We start from the raw sequence: 13296 nt of genomic DNA, 5'->3' as shown, positions 1-13296 counted from the left end.
AGGTAAGCCTGGGACGTTGGTATTTTCTAGGCCCTTGAATTCAATTTTGTAGTATTAACATTTTCTTTGACACTAAGGATCCTTTAAAAATTTTGAGAGGAAAAGTTATAAGAGAAATGTAGTTTTAGAAATTAAAAAATGAGTTTGGTTCAGCCATAAAAAAGAATGAAATTTTGCCATTTGCACTGACATGGATGGAGTTAGAAAGTATTATGCTAAGCAAAATAAGTCAGTCAGAGAAAGAAAAATACCATATGATTTCACTCATGTGTAGAATTTAAGAAAAAAAAACAAACAAGCAAAGGAAAAGAAAAGAGAGAGAGACAAACCAAGAAGCCGACTCTTAATTGTAGAGAAAAAACTGATGGTGACCAGAGGGGAGGTAGGTGGTGGTGGTGGGGGAAATGTGTGAAATAGGTAATGTGGATTAAGGAGTGCAATTGTGATGAGCACTGTGTATTGTATGGAAGTCTTGAATCATTATATTGTACACCTAAAACTAGTATTACGCTGTATGTTGGCTAAACTGGAACTAAAATAAAATGAAAAATGTCCACAAAATGAAATCTGTTGTTAAGTTCAGGATAAATGGGAGAGGGTTAGGTTAGATGTGATGAAACTTCAGCTATGGTCATAGTCTGGACATGGGGAAATAGGATTAAAATAAACTGCAGACTTGAGAATTAAAAGGACCTGTGGATTTGACATTAGCAAACAAATGTGGAGGATAAGGGACTGGGCAGCTGGTGACTGCCTAGGTACAGTGAGTGGGTTGGGACAGGAAATGAAGATGACCCTCATAAAATAGTGGTTCTCTTAAGATATTACTTTGGCACAGGTACTCAACAAATTAGCTTTTCAATTTCTACATTTTTAACCCATTAAAATGAATATTGACTAACTATTACATACCTTATTTAAAGGACATATCTTTTAAAGAAAATTTGGACTAAGGCTTAAGGGAAAGAAAAAGAAAGAAAAAGTCAAGAACTCTCAATACCTTTTACATATCTATGATTTTGAAACTTAGGAGATCACTTTCATATTCAGGTAGGTTTATTTTCATAGTTATAAAACAGGGAAACATAGTAGTGTAAACATACTAAATCATCTCTGCAGTTTTCAGTACAATAGTGAAATACACTAAACTTTTAAAGCCATTTTGTATATTAAAAAATAACCTGACAGCTGTGTACATTAAAGTGAGAAAAAAGGAATTTATATCATATCATTTCAGAAAAAATCAATTTTGATGAATAACCTCTGAGGAGAATGGGACTGAGTCATAGGTATAATATAAAACATTTGGTTTCAATAAAAATGAGTAGAACCTGGGAATAAATATAGCACTTGGTTTATTATCATAGAGAAAAATAAAGGAAAGTTCCTCAGCTAATTGGGATTGAATAATATTAAAGACTTATATGTAACTATTATAGACAGGGCCTGGAGCAATATTTTGCTACCAAGTTAAAATTAAATTATACTTGAGGCAATAGAATGTTTAACAAATTGAACAAAACAATACAATGTTCTTTGGTCTCTGTGGTCACCAACTACTAAACATTAAACATTTCAAGAAACCACTTCACCATAAGCATTTTCTTTTAAATTTTACTTAGAACAACTGTATTCTGAAGGGAAGTCTAGTGTAGGTTCTATGCTACAAGAAAACAATTTCATCAGTGATACAAATACATTAAACAGAGATTGATACTACATACAATAGAAATATTTCCTCCTTCAAAGAATTTAACATTTAAGCTAATGAGATGTACATTTTTTTACTTATACTTGCATTTATTTTTATATTTATTCTTTTTTATTTTATTTTATTATGTTAATCACCATACATTACATCGTTTGTTTTTGATGTGTTCCATGATTCATTGTTTGCGTATAATACCCAGTGCTCCATTCAATGTGTGCCCCCTTAATACCCATCACCAGGCTAAAACATCCCCCACACCCCTTCCCTCTAGAACCCTCAGTTTGTTTCTCAGAGTCCACAGTCTCATGGTTTGTCTCCCATCCGATTTCCCCCCTTCATTTTTCCCTTCCTACTATCTTCTATTTTTTTTTTTACATATATTATTTGTTTCAGAGATACAGGTCTGTGATTCATCAGTCTTACACAATTCACAGCACTCACCATAGCACATACCCTCCCCAATGTCTATCACCCTGCCACCCCATCCCTCCCACTCCCCACCACTCTAGCAACCCTCAGTTTGTTTCCTGAGATTAAGAATTCCTCATATCAGTGAGATCATATGATACATGTCTTTCTCCGATTGACTTATTTCCCTTAGCACAATACCCTCTAGTTCCCTCCACATTGTTGCAAATGGCAAGATTTCATTTTCTTTTTTTGATGGCTGCATAATATTCCATTGTATATATATATACCACATCTTTATCCATTCATCTGTTGATGGACGTCTTGGCTCTTTCCATAGTTTGGCTATTGTGGACATTGCTGCTATAAACTTTGGGGTGCACATAACACTTCAGATCACTACTTTTGTATCTTTGGGGTAAATACCCAGTAGTGCAATTGCTGGGTCATACGGTAGCTCTATTTTCAACTTTTTGAGGAACAATATATTTATTCTTATTATTATCATGATTCAAATAAATACAATGAAGAGGTTTGTGAGCTGCACACAACTTATTTTTTCCCTGTTGGTTTTCAAAACAGTAATATTGGGATTAAAAAACAAAGACAAAAACAAAAAACGTTGGTCCAAATTAAGAGGTGTAGGGTCAATCTTTAATTTCCCATCTTCCCTTGGACAACAACTTGAAATATCCCAAGCTTTCTTCCATTACTTTAGAGCAAGGTAAATCTAATATTTCTCACTGGGTTAGGATTAGTTTCAGAAAATTTCCATATGTAGTAATTAAGACAGTATTTTTGCATATAAAATGACTCAATAAATATTATCACCATACTGAAATTAACAAATTTTAAAAATGGAAGAGAATGCTTTATAATTATAAATATAAAAAAATCTCCCAAAGAATAAATCCATGAGGACTACACCTTAATTAGTAATACTCCCTTAGGAGGCATATGTACTTATTTTAATAACTGGATTCAAAAGAGAGTGATTTTTATTTAAAATAATTTATCTTATTAAAATTTTATTTTATATGTAAATATTTTGACATATAGTATACTAAATATACTAAATATAGAATATTTTTTAGTATATTTCATATTAAAGTATGCTTAGTATTAGAGTTATTTAAATCTATTTATTCACTTTGAGACATGTATATCAGAAAACTTTCTTTCTTAGAACATAAGAAAACACACTATATTTAATTTAAAAATTAAGAAATTGTATTCATCTTTCAATGTAATGTTTTTACTTATGACTCCCTCACTACAATCAGAATTTAGCTTTATTTCAAGTAATTTTTAAAAAAATTTTAATTTTAATTTTAATTTTTTTAGATTTACTTTTTATTTTGAGAGAGAGAGAGAGAGCACATGAGTGGGGTGGGGGGCAGAGGGAGAGGGAAGAGAGAAAGGGAGAATCTTTAGTGGACTCCCTGTTAAGCTTGGAGCCTGAGGAGGGCCTTGATCTCATGACCTTGAGATCATGACCTGAGCCAAAATCAAGAGTTCGGTACTCAACCAACCGATCCACAAGTGCCCCTCATGTAATTTTTTTTAACATTTTTATTTAGTTATTAGAGAGAAATCACAAGCATGGGGGAGGTGTAGAGGGAGAAGCAGACTCCCTGCTGAGCAAGGAGCCTGATGTGGGACTTGATCCCAGCATGCTGGATCATGACTGGAGCGGAAGGCAGACACTTAACAGACTGAGTCACCCAGGGGCCCAATAATTTTTTTTGTTTTGTTTTAGACTATGAAGTATACTTGATAATTTATTCTTACCCTCAATTAGTATTTAGACTTTGCTCACCCACTAGCATGAGACACTGATGCCCTTGTGATAACTGAATAACAAAAGTGTTGTCTTTATATATATGTTGTATCTTCCATGTTCACTTCAAGATGTATTCTCCATCCTTCATCCTGCTCTGTACAGTGAGAAGCTGATGCTTGTGGATTGAAACACTACTTCTCTTTGCCTTTGGTTCAAGTTCAGTTGAGCCATTAAGAGACAGCAGCCAGGATTTGGGGCTGAGAAGAATGTATTTGACACAGTAAATCAATATTAAGATAAATGTTTGTCCTGACATTAGGTTCTTCTCTTGTTTTATTTTGTTTTGTATTTTTTTTCTCAAGGTTTATTATTGCCTGTGCTGCTTCCGTTATAACAAGGTTTTCAGTTCCACATCAGTTTCACGGGAGCATGGTCCCTTCCACATGAGATGATGCTGATTTTGATTTATGGTACACTCTTGCATTCTTAGTGATGGAGAAAATTAGCATAGTCAAGATGGATATTTTCTCAGCATGAGATACCACTTTGCATATTTCTGTTCCATTTTTACACAAGAAGGTTCTGCAGAGTTGTGTTTTAATTTTATAAACAGAGGAAAGCCTGAGGAACCTTATTACAATTCAGCCTTGGAACTGTTATATGTTACTTTAAAACAACTTATCTCCACAATCTCATATTACTTTTAGCAACCTATGCCCTACTGTAAAATGTGACATAAACCTGGAGACCAGGGGCACCTGGGTGGCTCAGTCATTAAGCGTCTGCCTTCGGCTCAGGTCATGATCCCAGGGTCCTGGGACAGAGCCTCGCATCAGGCTCCCTGCTCAGCGGGAAGTCTGCTTCTCCCTCTCCCACTCTCCCTGCTTGTGTTCCTTCTCTCGTTGTCTCTTTCTCTCTCTGTCAAATAAATAAGTAAATAAAATCTTAAAAAGAAATAAATGTGAAGAACATAACATCATAGTTGTGAAGATGATTAAATGTCATAAGTTATGTGAGCCATGTGAAACAGTTTCAGATATAATATATGCTATGTAAAATGCTTGTGTACTCAAAAATATTCAAACAATGTATATTTTACAAACTATTTCTCTAAACTTTGCAACTTTAATTTGGTAATTAAAAACACATATACTGGACGCCCGGATGGCTCAGTGGTTAAGCGTCTGCCTTTGGCTCAGGTCACGATCCCAGGGTCCTGGGATCGAGTCCCACATCAGGCTCCTTGCTCAGTGGGGAACCTGCTTCTCCCTCTCCCAACTCCCCCTGCTTGTGTTCCCTCTCTCACTGTGTCTCTCTCTGTCAAATAAATAAATAAAATCTTTAAAAAAATAAAAAATAAAAAAACACATACTATAATTAATGAGTCAAAGAAGAAATCAAATAGGAATAAAAAACCTATTTAGAACTAGTGGATAAAGGAACCACTACAATAAAAAAAAAACTGTGATACAGTAACTGGTTAAGTAAAGGGAAATTTGTAATATTAAATTCTCATATTAGGAAATTATAAGATAGAAACTAAAATCTTGAATGTCAAACTTAAATACTTGCAAAATGAACCATAATAAATATAGATACTTATTAACAATGGATTCATTCAAAATATATTTATCAGGCTGTTACTCAAAAAATAAGTAATGTTATACTAATATATGATGTGCAACATTACAAGCAGAATTTGATCTCACTGGTAAAATTGTATGATTTTCTTTTTTGCACTAATTGTGGAGTTCTTGCTGGGGTGATCAAATTTTTATTTTACTAGTCACATTTCCACCTTCTCCTATATATATATATATATATTTATTTATTTATTTATTTATTTATTGTCAGTAAAAGTCTTTCTTTTCTGCTTTAGGTCATTATGCAGCTGTATTTTATGCTCTGTTTAAAATGGCATGACTAATAATACTCAGCAATTTATTGACAAAACAAATGACTACTGTATACATGGTAAGCAGAGTTAATAAAATGCTTTATTGATAGAATTTATTTATTCCCATCTTAGTAAGGTATAAGGAAAAATCTTTCCTTAAAGCCTACCAATATTGCAAAATTTACATCACTTGGGAGAAATCAAACACATTCAAATCACCTTCTAAACTGTCATCGTGGCTTTTATGTCCTGGACATAATTGAAATAAAATTATTATAAGGGAATAAAGAGATTAGTTATAAGAGGAAGTGTATTTGTCTAGGAGAGTTTAAACAAAGCTTTGCTTTGACTTTATATTTCTTATGAATTTTTTTCATTCATTCCCAAATTACCTATTGAGCCTGGATAAATGGCATTGACCCCGTCAGCCTGAGGCTTGTGAAGAGATTCCAGAAAAGAGACACATACTGAAGATACTACAGTTGGTTGTAATACAGTAACTACGACATATAGGTACATGTATGCGCACATTATATGACACGTTGAAGCTGATAGGTTAACACATTTTAGTTCTGCCTCTAGAAATCATTGACTGCATTTCACAGACTTATTCAAAGTTGAAAAATATTCTAACAAATAAACCAGGAGAGTATTTTATTTTTATATGAGATAGTCTTTTGAATTTTACTTTGGTGGTAATTTCAAAATTATACTCCTAAACAATTATGTTTATGTTTTATAAGAAGAAGGTGAGGCCATAAAGAAATACCTTTAATTTTTTTCTACCAGAGTACCTCAAATGGGAAAGGAGTATAATTTCATAAGTCTTCCTTTTCTACAATGGGTCTGGGATCACAGCCATGAGGTCCGTTGTTACTGTTGTTTTAGAATTGAATGTGCTTTCTCTTAAATATCCATGCAATTTTTATGTCATATACAAGATAGTTTTGTTTGGGAAGAAGATAAGATAATTTGATTTTGCTTACTTCTTGCCATATTCTTTGAGTAATATTTTATTCCATATTATTTCCATAATCTTTGAGTAAGTTGCTGAGTGCAGAATGACCCAATATATTTGTCCTTCAACTCAGTATTCTAACATTGTGGAAGTTAGACATATTATGTGAATTGGACTGAATTTTACCCATGATTTATCCTTTCTGTCCAATATGGTCTACTTGTTGGTTTTCTCTGTGGATATATCAGTGTTTTCTGGTTCTCATTTTATGTCTATTCAGACTAAATATTTATTGCAATTTTGGACTAATATTTAGTTTCATCTTTCCATCTACTTTGTTTCTCTTCCCCTTTGGTATCTAGCCTATACTTAATTCAGAATCTCTCTTTTTTTTAATGCTAACTTTAGAATTTACAGTAACCACTGTGATATTTTACCTTATTAGACCCATCCTATTTGGGATATTATAAATATTATTCATCTCAAATAGTGTGTCAAATCTATTGTTATTATTTATCCCCAAATTTAATTCTCTTTTTGTACATCTTTATCAAAATCATTGGAAGAAATATCTAATATCTAGAGTTTGCTAAATAACTATTTGGTTCTACTGTATGCCACTAAGAGCATTTTCTCCAGGATGTCATTAGAATAATAATCAATAGTCCTTGCCTCAATTATACATGTAAGTCTGTATACACTGAATTTAATAATGCCTCAGTCCACTTTTTCCACTTTTTAAAAAATAATATTATGAAAAGTTTAGTTATCCCATTTTCCTAAAATGATCATCTGAGAGTAAATTCATCAAGAAAGAAAATTTTACACTGAATGCCTTATTCTTGGCAAAACCATCTTAACCTCTGGGAATCAATTTCCTTTCTAAGTGCTCCCTCATCATTTGTCACAGTAGTGAAAAATTATTTTCTGTTTAAAAGTAACAAGCTTTGTATTGTACTTTTACTTAACAAAGTCTAACTTTTAAAATATTTTGAACAATTCTATTTAAAATTTGCAGAAGTGTAGTGACAATCTCAAATTTTGACATGTTGTTGAAACTAGCTAGTTTAAATGAAATTGACAATCACTTCCAAGTCATTTATTATAACTTTTCCGATCCGACAGTAGGCATAGAGTAGTGCCGGATGTCAACACCTTTCATTTATTTTCAGAACAATAAACACAATTTTGATAAAAGTCATAAATATAGCAGGCTAGAAAGAAATCTAAGAGAACAGCATAAGTTTTTGGAGCACTGATTAGTTTCAAGCATAAATTAACTTCCCTGTTTCTTTTGTTCTTTTCTTCCCCTCTCCCAACCCAGGAATTTACATATTAGAAGCTAATCCAAGGGGCGTTCTGAACTCCTAGGATTCTATAGATACTTGTGCTGGCAGCTTTACCATCAATTGACATTTAATATTATAACAGTTAATTTTGGAAGAGGTCTTACTTTAGAGAAGAAAAAACAGAAAATTATTTTTCCAAGCATATTCGCTTTAATTAATTTATTTGAGATTAAATCTTCTCTAGACCATATATATGTATATATTCTGTATACACAATTGTTGCTCCTTCTTTCTCCCCTCCACTATTCTTTCATTCTGTTCTTTCCCATCTTTTTCAGTATGTAGGTTAGGTGAACTATTCTTTCTTCTAAGTGAGGTGGTCTGATAGGATACAAAGGTTGAAGAAAAATATTTTTATTCCTCCAACAAGAAGTTATGAAAGTCAGTGAAACTTTGATTAGACATTTACTAATTTTGTCTTTTCTAATCATGACAAACAACAACCTAAAACAGTTCTTTTTGTGGTGTAACCTGTATCCCCTCTTGAATATAATGTCTTGGATGGAGTAGCAGTAGTCATTATGAACATTCCTTCACTCTCAAATGCAAACATGGCACATCAGCCTTGACACATATGTTTGCATACATTGGTACATGTATGTATCTTCCTGTTGTGACTTGCATTATTATTTTATGAATCTGGAAAGAGTTAGGGGTAACATAAACAGAACATTTCAAACAGACATTCAACAAAAATTAAAGCTATTCAAGGAAAAATAGATAATAGGTGTAATAAACATATGAATATTATATCAGTTGTAAGAAACAGAATAGGGATAGTTTAGCTTGTGATTTCATAAGAGAAGCATTTTAGGTTGATGATGAGCTTAAGTTAATTTCATAACTGTAGAAACCTAAAACGTTAGAAAGGGCAATCACTCCTGTTGAGAGAAAGAAATTGCTATATTCTGGTATTGATTGGGCATCTAATATTTGATTTTACAATGTTTAAAATTTCTTTTGAGGTAGATTTGTGCTGTGCCAGGTTAGAAAACCATATTTCCTAGAATTATCTTCTTTGCATAGTCTGAGGTTTTCATGGGGAATAGGTCACAAGGGACATTTTATGTGAGAATTTCAGGGCACATGAGAAGCAGCAGCTGCCTTCTCTTTGTACTAGAAGATGTGTACCTGGCATTAGGCGCTGTTGCAGCTCACACACGATGTCAATTCATCTGCTGGCTCGCGTGGTTGTTGTGGGAAGCAATAGGGCCCATAGCAACTCCATCTCCTGAATCCCCCGCTTCAATTCCTTGAATCCTGATCCAGCTTCACGATGAAGGTCTCCATGTTGTGCTGGAGGATACTTCCATTGGAAGTAGGAGGCTTGGTGGCAGTAAAAGATTCAGATTTAATCCCTTCTTCTGGGTTCCACCCTTATGGGTTGCTTTCCACACTTATGTCCATGTTCCTTATAAATTACGTGTCCTGCACTGAAACAATAACCTCACAAAAACTGTGTATTTAGCCCTACAATTGCGCTGGAAAGAATCCATGTCATAGGTCTTACGTATTTATACATGTACGCGTACACCAGGGTTTCAGTTGACTGTGTGTCTCCAGGATTACAATCCCTAAGATTCCAAATAGACTCTACTTGTGGTGGCCATAGCCTCATTGTCTTCTTGGTCCACGCTTGCCACTTCAAAATTCAATGTTAGAAATTTTAGTTTTCTAGCTCTACTTTTTTTTTTCTGATTATCTAATTTCTTAAAACTTGACAATTTAACTCACAGTATTTTATTCTCTTGACCTCTGTTACCCCCAGTTATAAAGCTTCCCCCGTTTCTTACAGCACTGACTCAGTGATGGTGTATCATTGCTTCAACTGACAGAGGTCTTACTAGGTTTTTCAAGTTAATGAATTGTCCTATTGATGTGGGAAACAAAAACAGAAGAAAAATTATTAAATTTCCTTACTACCTAGAGCCCACTGACAAGTCCCTGAAACAGGCAGAGTGACATTCCTCTAGGGACTCAACTGCCTCAACTGCCGCAAGGTTAATACTTTGCTAAGGGCAAAAGTCAATCCTACCCTGAGCACCCTGCCCCACCCCCCCATCCCTCACCAGGATCCTGTAAGTCTATTTAAGTATGAAAATTCCTTTGGAAACTTCCTTTATCTCTAAAACCCCCAAGATTCGTGTTGGCAATCATCCCCCAAGCATATGGCCCACCAATATACATCTGAAGGGTCTCATGACTAAGGTTTTATTAGATGGTAGTAAATGACCTTTTCCCAACAATAGCTAGCCCCCTCAAGGTCCTGGAAACCTTGCTTCCAAAATTCCTTAGAGACTTACGCTGTCCCTGACCCCTCCCAACTTGAAGGTATATAATGGGCCACTCCTCATGACCCTGGTGCAGCTCTTTCTGCCCACGGGTATTGTCCCTGTGCTTTAATAAAATCACCTTTTTGCACCAAAGACATCTCAAGAATTCTTTCTTGGCCATTGCCTCCAAACCCTAATAACGTCTCTCCTCCATCACTATTTATGTGGTTTTGAAATATAGGTGAAGTACGGTGGGGTGAGGTCCAGAGCCAATGGTCAAGTCTTGAGACGTCTCTGGTGCAAAAAGGTGGTTCATTAAAGCACCGGGAAAGGACCCGTGGGCAGAAAGATCTGCTGCCCCGGGGTTGTGAGGGGTGGCTGATTATATACTATGGGGTTGGGGAACGTAAAGAAAAAGGGAGGTTTCAAAAGAACTTTCATATGCTAAAGAGGAACTACAAGATATCAGAGGCCTTTCCATTGTCATGTTAAGGTTGTTTTTCCCCTCTAGCAAGGCATTAACATTAAGATAGTTGGGAGATTCCTGGAAGAATGTCACACATGTCCCACCCAGGAGTGGGGAGTAGGGGAAGGTTGCAGGGTGTCAGCTTGTACTTTGTCTTCAGCTTGCCTTCTGTTCACTATCAAGTATCCATTTACATTGGGTAGCTAAGAATCTATACAGTATGTGTTATTTTTACAAAACCTTATGTTAGAATTGTTTCTATAGAACAATGATTTCTTTGTTGTTGATTTCCCTCTATACTGCCACAGTAATTCCAGTGTTTTCAGCCTTGTTGGTCTAGTTTCACCTTTAAAATGTTTGTTTGTGTGCGTGTGTGTTTTTTTTTTTTTGATGACACCTATATTCTTGCTAATACACTATTTCTGAAATTTCATCACCTTTAATTTTTCATCTGTTTTTCTATGACCTCTTGTTAATTAATCTATTCATGTATGTGTTAAAGCTTCAAACAAGGGTAAAAACTACATTAAAAAATTGCAAGTGTGGTTTACCACTGGCTATTGTTTAAACCAATCATGTAATTGGCTGTAGATAATGCAGGAAGGCATAGCACAGTGTTTACAGCAAAACAGCCTGATGGGTTATTCTGTTTAATTCACATGCTTAAACAAAAGCTTTATCACTCCATCCTATGCATGTTTCCCCCTGCAAACAGCAAGTAATTAACATGACTTTGGATCAATTTGTTTCAGATACCAAGGTTATAATATATGCATTCAATTCTTATTCAGATGTCCGGCAGAACTTCAGAAAACCTTTTGCAGGCAACGGAAGGAACTCTGTCAGGTTGTTTCATCTTCCCAATCACTTGTGAAGAGCTAGTTACATACAAGTAGAGAGAAATTTTCTTACAAACAAATGGTACAATCAAAAGAGGCACTTGGTGTGGCTATTTTTAAAAAAGAGTCATTTCAAAGATTGTATCCATGCCTCTGAGTGGAGGAAATTTCAGTGAGAAAATTTGGTAATGGTACTATGACTGCTATAAATATTGTTTTCAGCTAGCTTGTATTGAGTTATTAACATGAGATAGGCAGAATGTTTTATATTACATATGTTAGCTCTTTTAATATAGGTAAAACCTAAATGAACTCTAAGAGTACAATAAATTAAATGCAGTAAAATTCTATTTGAATGAAATCAGTAAAATGGTATCCACAGACCAGGCATGAAAGACCCCAAGTTTTCTAAGCACGTTTACCAAATTTTGTAATTTATTTTCAAACTTTTCTCGGATGTTGGGGGGGGCGGGTTTGGTCATTTTTTTGGTCATTTTTATTTCTTTTTTAGACAACTGATAATTTATATAAAAGGTTGATTTAAACATCTACAAAGGTGACATCAACCTCCACTTCTGGCTTAATACTGTTGGAAGTAATTTGCTTAACAATCTCAGGACTGTGCAAATCATTGAGTCGCTTGTGGATCCTCATCTGAAAATGATCCCAAGTCTTTGAAACTTCAAAACAAGGAATTTTTCTTATAGTGATTCTCAGAGTCTTGGTCCTTCCGCTTTGAGATTCTTTTCCTTTATGCCTCTGAGCAAATCAGCACATACCTTCTCCAAAGATTTTATGCTGTGGCCAGTTAGACTAATTCAAATTTGGTGAATCACCACCTCTGGTTCCAAGGGTGTCTTCCCAGTGTCTTTAAAAGCCATTGCTCTGGGTGGCTGCTTGCTCTACTTGTTCCGTGGGGAGAGGAAACAGCAGGGAGTGAGGAGCAGTAGTGGGGTGTCCAGAGGTCTGCTGTGGCTGCCCCCGAGTCTTCCTCAAAGAGTTTTGGTCATTTTTACATGAACATTTTTCTTTTTAGAAAATGAATACCTTCTTAGTATAGACCTTTAGTTTTTATAGGAGGGAGAAAAAAGATTTTTTTAATTAAATAATGTGGGGGTGCCTAGGTTGCTCAGTCACTTAGCATGGGACTCTTGGTTTTGGCTCAGGTCATGATCTCGGTCAGGGTCCTGGGATCAAGCCCACTTTGGTCTCTGTGCTCAGTGTGGAGTCTTGGAGATTCTGTCTTTCTCTCTTTCCCTCTGCTCCTCTCCCTGCCCTCCTGCTCTCTCTCTAAAATCTTTTTTAAAAAATTAACTAGTTAATTAATTAATTGAATTGTGTGTCTTTACTTTCACCTTGTATTTTTAAAAACACCTTAGCTACATATTCTTATGGCATTCATATTACAATGTGTGGAATTTAGTGTGGGAGGTATTATTATCCCTATTTGATATATGAGATAAATTAGAGACAAAAATTTTTAATTGGTCCAAAGTCACATAGTAACTCTGTGATATATACACTAGCCACCATTTGACACTCAGGCAATTAGAAAGTTCATTTAGAGGCACTTCACTAAACCTGTTTTCCATTTTCCTTATATCCCATGGAA

At 34.9% G+C, this 13296-nt stretch overlaps 1 pseudogene; it reads right to left on the bottom strand.

Moving 5' to 3' along the window:
- Positions 1–12224: 12224 nt before the first annotated feature.
- Positions 12225–12565, bottom strand: LOC114210436 (small ribosomal subunit protein uS10 pseudogene; annotated as a pseudogene).
- Between the last annotated feature and the right edge of the window lie 731 nt (positions 12566–13296).

This window comes from Eumetopias jubatus, unplaced genomic scaffold, assembly GCF_037043125.1.
Source record: "Eumetopias jubatus isolate StellerSeaLion01/CBP00866 unplaced genomic scaffold, mEumJub1_p1.0 scaffold_12, whole genome shotgun sequence".
In the NCBI taxonomy this organism is placed as follows: domain Eukaryota; kingdom Metazoa; phylum Chordata; class Mammalia; order Carnivora; family Otariidae; genus Eumetopias; species Eumetopias jubatus.
This window is presented reverse-complemented; position numbering and strand designations above follow the sequence as displayed.